Source organism: Palaemon carinicauda, chromosome 1 (assembly GCF_036898095.1).
Source record: "Palaemon carinicauda isolate YSFRI2023 chromosome 1, ASM3689809v2, whole genome shotgun sequence".
NCBI lineage: Eukaryota > Metazoa > Arthropoda > Malacostraca > Decapoda > Palaemonidae > Palaemon > Palaemon carinicauda.
Window position 1 is genome coordinate 88,249,453 of NC_090725.1, and position 7,500 is coordinate 88,256,952.

Consider the following 7,500-nt stretch of genomic DNA (forward strand, 5'->3'; position numbering starts at 1 on the left):
TTAAAAGTGTTCCCCCGGTAAGCTCTTCAAGAAATCCATTACTCTCGATATTTGTTCAATCAGTCTTTCGCATATTTACTTCGTTATCTATAGTTTTGATATAATTTTAAAAACCTGGAAAGCAAACTGTATGAAATATTGTCATCTTAGTATTTTGTTTTTCATTTACTAAAAAACTTCCACCAGAAGGGTCTTATCATAACTGTGAGACTTTTAAACCTCAACATTGGGGATGGGGGTAGAAGGATATAATCAGGTGGGGGCTAAAGATGATGGTGGAGAGGTGGCAATTGGGTGATCTTAATGTATGACTTGACGAGGTTTGTTTATTAACATTTATGAAGTGATGATGATGATGGTAATAACCCTATTGATAAAATTTAATATCAGTGATTCCAACTCGCAATGAAACAGGCATATATCGTTCTAACATTGTTTTTATGTGGTCATTGAACATCTTTGGAACATGGGATCTTCACCCGAAAGAAATACAATTCCAACACCAACTGGCAAAGTAGTTAGCGGTCTTGTGTGATCCTTAGGAAAATGTAAATAATATAAAATATTGGATACAGGATATATATATATATATATATATATATATATATATATATATATATATATATATATATATATATATATATATATATATATATATTTATATATATATATATATGTATATATATGTATATATATATATATTTATATATATATATATATATATATATAGAGAGAGAGAGAGAGAGAGAGAGAGAGAGAGAGAGAGAGAGAGAGAGAGAGAGAGAGAGAGAGAGCAGCTGCTAGAATAATGCAAACAAGGGATATATCATTCCCACGTACATTAATTGGAATAGTCAGTTCCCATAATATTTAAGGATGTTCCATATAGATATGTAATAAGGAATTCAAATATATCGGCGTGATTATATTTTTCGATAACTATTCTCGAAAACGATTGCATTTCTTAAAAGAATAAGAGATAAGACCTCTCTATCTCTTTCAGATATATATATATATATATATATATATATATATATATATATATATATATATATATACAGAGAGAGAGAGAGAGAGAGAGAGAGAGAGAGAGAGAGAGAGAGAGAGAGAGAGAGAGAGAGAGAGAGTTACAAGGATTTTGGATGTCTCAAAGACTTTTTAGTCCATTCGCAGAGGCTCACTCCATTTGCTCTTTGGTAGAGCGATTTAGTTTAAGCATTTGGAGAGTTCTTACGATCTTATCTAACTTATTCTAGAGAGAGAGAGAGAGAGAGAGAGAGAGAGAGAGAGAGAGAGAGAGAGAGAGAGAGAGAGAGCAGCTGCTAGAATAATGCAAACAAAGGATATATCATTCCGACGTATATTAATTGGAATAGTCAGTTCCCACAATATCTAAGGATGTTCCATATAAAAATGTAATAAGGAATTCAAATATATCGGTGTGATTATATTTTTCGATAACTATTCTCGAAAACGATTGCATTTCTTAAAAGAATAAGAGATAAAACCTCTCTATATATATATTATATATATATATATATATATATATATCATATTCTATATATATCTGTATATATATCTATATCTATATATATATATAAATATATATATATATATATATATATATATATATATATATATATATATATATATATATATATATATATATATATATATATATATATATATATATATATATATCATATTCAAACCTTGCACTTCTTTGACTGATATCGGTAATTACCCTCCTCCTCACATTCGAACCACCCTAACGATGTCTTGGTTGTTGAAACGTCTGGCCCAACTTTTCAGGGCAAGAAGGACATGATATATCCAAGCCTGGTCTGGCGAGGCAACACCGGTTTTGTTGCTGGGTGTACTTGGGGTCTGTTGGGCATGAATGTAAAGAGAGTTCTGTATGAGAAAGTGATTGTACCAACTGTGATGTATGGATTAGAGTTGTGGGAAATGAAAGTGATGGAGAGACAGAAATTGAATGTGTTTGAGATGAAGTGTCTAAGGCGTATAGCTGGTGTATCTCGAGTATATAGAGTTAGGAACGAAGTAGTGAGGGTGAGAACGGGTGTAAGAAATCAGTTAGCAGCTAGAGTGGATATGAATCTGTTATTATTATTATTATTATTATTATTATTATTATTATTATTATTATTATTATTATTATTATTGCTAAGCTGCAACCCTAGTTGGAAAAGCAGAATGCTATAAGCCCAGGGGCTCCTACAGGGAAAATAGCCCATTAAGGAAAGGAAACAAGGAAAAAATAAACAATTTAAGAATAATATTAAAATAAATATCTCCTATGTAAACTATAAAAACTTTAACAAAACATGAGGAAGAGAAATCATATAGAATAGTGTGCCCGAGTGTACCCAGAAGCAAGAGAACCCTAAGCCATGATAGTGGAAGACCATGGTACAGAGGATATTGCACTACCAAAGACTAGAGAACAATGGTTTGATTTTGGAGTGTCCTTTTCCTAGAAGAGCTGCTTACCATAGCCAAAGAGTCTCTTCTACCCTTACTAAGAGGAAAGTAGCCACTGAACAATTACAGTGCAGTAGTTGACCCCTTTAGTGAAGAAGAATTGTATGGTAATCTCAATGTTGTCAGGTGTATGAGGACAGAGGAGAATCTGTAAAGAATATGCCATACTATTTGGTGTATGCGTAGGCAAAGGGAAAGTGAACCGTAACCAGAGAGAGGGTTCCAATGTAGTACTGTCTGGCCAGTCAAAGAACCCCACAACACTCTAGCGGTAGTATCTCAATGTGTGGCTGGTGCCCTGGCCAATGGTTTGGCCATGTTGAGCGAATGGAAAATAGCTGTCGGCTAAAGAAGGTGGTGAATGCAAGAGTTTATGGGAGTAGTACAAGAAGGCCAAGGTTTGGGTGGACGGATGAAGTGAAGAAAGCTCTAGGTGATAGGAGGATAGATGTGAGAGAGGCAAGAGAGCATGCTAGAAATAGGAATGAATGCCGATGGTTTGTGACGCTGTTCCGGTAGGCCCTGCTGCTTCCTCAGGTCGCCTTGGATGACTGCGGAGGTAGCAGCAGTAGGGGATTCAGCCTTATGAAGCTTCATATGTGGTAATTAACGAGGGAGGGTGGGCTGTGGCACCCTAGCAGTACCAGTCGAACTCAGTTGAGTCCCTCATCAAGCTGGGAGAAGCTTAGAGAGGAAAGATCCCCTTTTTTTTCATTTGGTTGATATCGGCTACCCACCAAAATTGGGGGAAGTGCCTTGGTATATCTTCTTCTTCCCAGCTGGTTCCCATTTTTATATGGGGTCGCCGTTGTGGGTGAGCCGTTATATATATATATATATATATATATATATATATATATATATATATATATATATATATATATATGTGAATATATCTTGTGCGTCAATTGTCCTATTGAACTAATCTGTTTATTAGTGTACTTGTTTGTATGTTGATTTTATCCTTTCATTCAATTGCTAGAGGTCCTAGAAATGTGACGGTCTCCTAAAGATATCTTTAGTATTTTCATATATATATATATATATATATATATATATATATATCAATTTATATTTGATAATTTCATACATAGTAATTTATATTGATACCCTAAGAACGATGTTAGACCAATTATTAAGTTTCAGAATCAACATTGTAGTTACCCATGATATTCGTTCACCATGCAAGAAAATCGTTTTCTATGGATGTATTGTTATGAAACCATTTTCTGTGGATTGGATCGTGTTGTTATACGGGAAACAAATTTCCAGCCAGCGAAGGCAATAAATTCTCCTATCATACACTTTCTCTAACGAAATATATACTGTAGATCTTATCCTACTAACATCTATTTTCGTTAATTTATAAATTAGTGCAATAACCATACCGAAGAAAATAATAGGTGTTCTGGTGTGTTTATAAGTAAATTTAGCAATTCTGAACACGAAATTTAGCGAAACCTGGATTTTCAAGGTTTAAAAACGATTGTCACAAGATGGTGCATCTTGAAAAAAACATATGTTTAACATATATAAATAAATCAATACTGGTAAATCATTCCTGCATGTAATTAAAGTATTACATAAAATAGGAATAAAAAAGATTACCTAACGTCTTCCATGGAGATTGATATTATTCAGTATATGGACTTTACCTTGTTTACATTATGACGTATGTCGCTATTATTATTATTATTATTATTATTATTATTAAGCTGCAACCTTAATTGGAAAAGCAGGGTGCTATAAGCCCAGGGGCCCAAACAGGGTAAATAGCACAGTGAGGAAAGGAAAAAAGGAAAAATAAAATATCTTTAGAACAATAACAACATTGAAATATATATTTCCTATATAAAATATAAATGCTTTTCAACAAAACAAGAGGAATAAAATGTAGATAGAATAGTGTGACTGAGTGTACCCTTAAGCAAGAGAACTCTAACCCAAGACAGTGGAAAACCATGGTACAGAGGCTATGGCTCTACCAAAGACTAGAGAACAATGGTTTGATTTTGGAGTGTCCTTCTAGATGAGCTGCTTACCATAGCTAAAGAGTCCCTTCTACCCTTACCAAGAGGAAAGTAGCCAATGAACAATTACAGTGCAGTAGTTTACCTCTTGGATAAAGAAGAATTATTTGGTAATCTAAGTGTTGTCAGGGGTATGGGGCCAGAGGAGAATATGTAAAGAATAGGCCAGACTATTTGGTGTATGTGTAGGCAAAGGGATCCAACGTAGTACTGTCTGGCCAGTCAAAGGAGCCCATAACTCTCTAGCGGTCGTATCGCAACGGGTGGCTGGGGCCCTGTCCAACTTACCACCTACCTATCTAAATGTATGTTGTATTGTGATGGGCATCTAAATGCTCCGCCCATAAATCAATATTTTTTACTGGTTTTTAACGTATCCAAACAATAATACTGATGTCAAGGCAACATTGAAATTTTACAGCAATGGCCAATATTTGCGAGTCTAAAGTTACTGTTTCAATGAGATACGTTTGACAAAGTTGTTTACAGTCCAAACTGTAACTATGCTCGTGGTTTTGCCCTTTTTGTGGTGAACCTTGCTCACACGTCCAATTTTCCACTTGTTCCTCAGAAAATTTTCATCGGCAATAAACAATATCATTAACATGAAGTTTCTTTTTTTAGAGTATGCAACCTTTGACATTCGTAACATATTTGCCAAGACTTACCAACGCTTCCATCTCTCTAAGTCATAGACTTCTGATTCTTCAGGGTGCCCTTGTTGTGAAGCTACTTCAGGTTTCATAGTTCATAGTCAGTAGTTGGCCTGAACATTATGGATTAAGATTTTTGATGTCATCAATTTCTGTTGTTAATGATCAGAAGTTGATTGTTTCTTCTACTTCATACAAAAGTGTAAATAGGTTAAGGATGCTTGTTGATATATGGGCCATTCTGAAGTAGAACTTCCTATCCAGCTCGCAACAGGGGACTGAAATTCCATTTGATACCTTTCTGTTTTATTTTTCTGCTTATGCCTTCATGGTCCAACTTATGTAGTGCCTCTCGTATTTCTGTTTGCACCTCTGGGATTTGTTCCATTGTCTTGTATCAGCTTTTTATAGCCTTAATTTTCCTATCAGAATTGATTTGTGTCATTTTATCATATGATAGCTGGTGCATATAGCCAATCCATAGCCAATTTAACTTCTATCTTAAAACACATGAAGCTGACCTTATTGAATTTATCCAGAGTGCTTAGGTTTCAAGCATTCATCAATGTGTAATCCAGAAAGCAATGGCATAGCATGTTTGATGATTCTGCAATATTCTTTATATATTTCACCAAATCCTAAAATATCTGCTTTTCGTATTTCGGGTCGCTATAACAGCGTTACACTAATTTACTTTGAATTGCAGTATGTTGCAATACCCTTCATGATGGGAATATGGTTATGTACATCCATGTATGAAAGAATTTGCATGGCAACCTTACACTCCAAGAGCCTTGACAGCCCCTCCTAATTCAGTTTAGCCTCATCAATCTTGATATCCGGCCTCTTGCGGAGCTATTCAATATATGCTGTAGCCACTTTATATAGATCTCCCTATTCCTTCTTCTCGTAACAGAGTCATAGCTTTCTTGTATCCTTCAGGTTATTGCATTTGAGTACAGTATTTCATCAGACCTTTAAGCTTCCCTTAAACAACTTGGTCCAAGTAATGAGGTCTGTCAGCATCACTTAATGCATTGGAGACTATCGTTGCATTGAAAACCTTTATGGAGGTTACAAAGGCTATCAAGTCAAAGTCAATTTTGATATGTTAGGTGGAGGAAGCAGCTTAGAATTGGCCATTTGACGTACACGAATATCACTGTTTTTGTTGTAGGGTTATGTTTTGCCCCATAATAGATGCATCCTTACAATTGTCTGTTTTGTTGGGAAAAAAGTATGACTTGTTACAATATTGGCTCAGTTGTGGATTACATATATGTGGTAGAATTTCTTGGTGTAAGATTATCTCTTGTGTGAAGCGATTACTTAAAGAACGGGACCAAATCTAGCTGAGAGTAATCCATGAAGACTGATCTTTTTAGATGGAATTGAGCTTTTGGGGAATCTTAACTGATATGGTTTACACTGTCAGGGGTGCTTTGCTTCATTCGTTTTCTGGGTAACTGTTGTGGCAACGGTGATACCATCATAGTTTCAGCCAGCTCATCAGTATCCTCCTCTTCAATCCATTCTTAATCCAATTTGTTATCCATTTTAGGAAGCAGACTGGTATCTACAAGAACAATTACCATTTTTTTTTTATGATATGTCACTTTTCGGATGAAACATATATCCTGTTATCCAATTTCACTTAGGCTAATTCTGGAATATTTCTAAAATTGGTTTTAGAGATTTGTTGAAGTATCCTTATGTTTTTTTTTTTTTTTATTTCAAAGAGTTTTCTGTCTAATGCGAATCATTTTAGTCCTGTTTTGAACAGATTTTTTATTAATATAATCGTAGTGAACTTTTTATACTACAGGATGAAATTAGAATTAAAAAAAAAAATGTATCGTGTACTGTTTTATTTTACAACTGAATTCTTATCCAGAAGAATATACCACTATTAAGACATATGTGTATAAATGTTCATAGATCACATTCCATTGAAGGGTTGTGAAAGCATATTGGAAACTTTTCCGACTCACATTCTAGCCCCACCCCAAAGCCTCACTATGCTTGTGAGCTTGAAATGATGGGTTTGGGGAAGTCTGTACGTCTACTTGATGATTCATATGCAGTCATTCATAGTCTTCTCTAACCCTGTATAAATGGAAAAAGCTATAATTCAATATAGCAGAATATATATATATATATATATATATATATATATATATATATATATATATATATATATATATATATATTCAGACACATACATATATATATATATATATATATACACACACACACACACATATATATATATATATATATATATATATATGTGTGTGTGTGTGTGTGTATGT

The 7,500-nt window shown here is 34.3% G+C and overlaps 1 protein-coding gene across 1 annotated transcript in view; it reads left to right on the top strand.

The window, feature by feature from the left end:
- The window catches only part of LOC137649725 (uncharacterized), a 343,172-nt gene that overhangs the window by 277,585 nt on the left and 58,087 nt on the right, over positions 1-7,500 (top strand). The gene's annotated exons all lie outside the window — the stretch shown is intronic.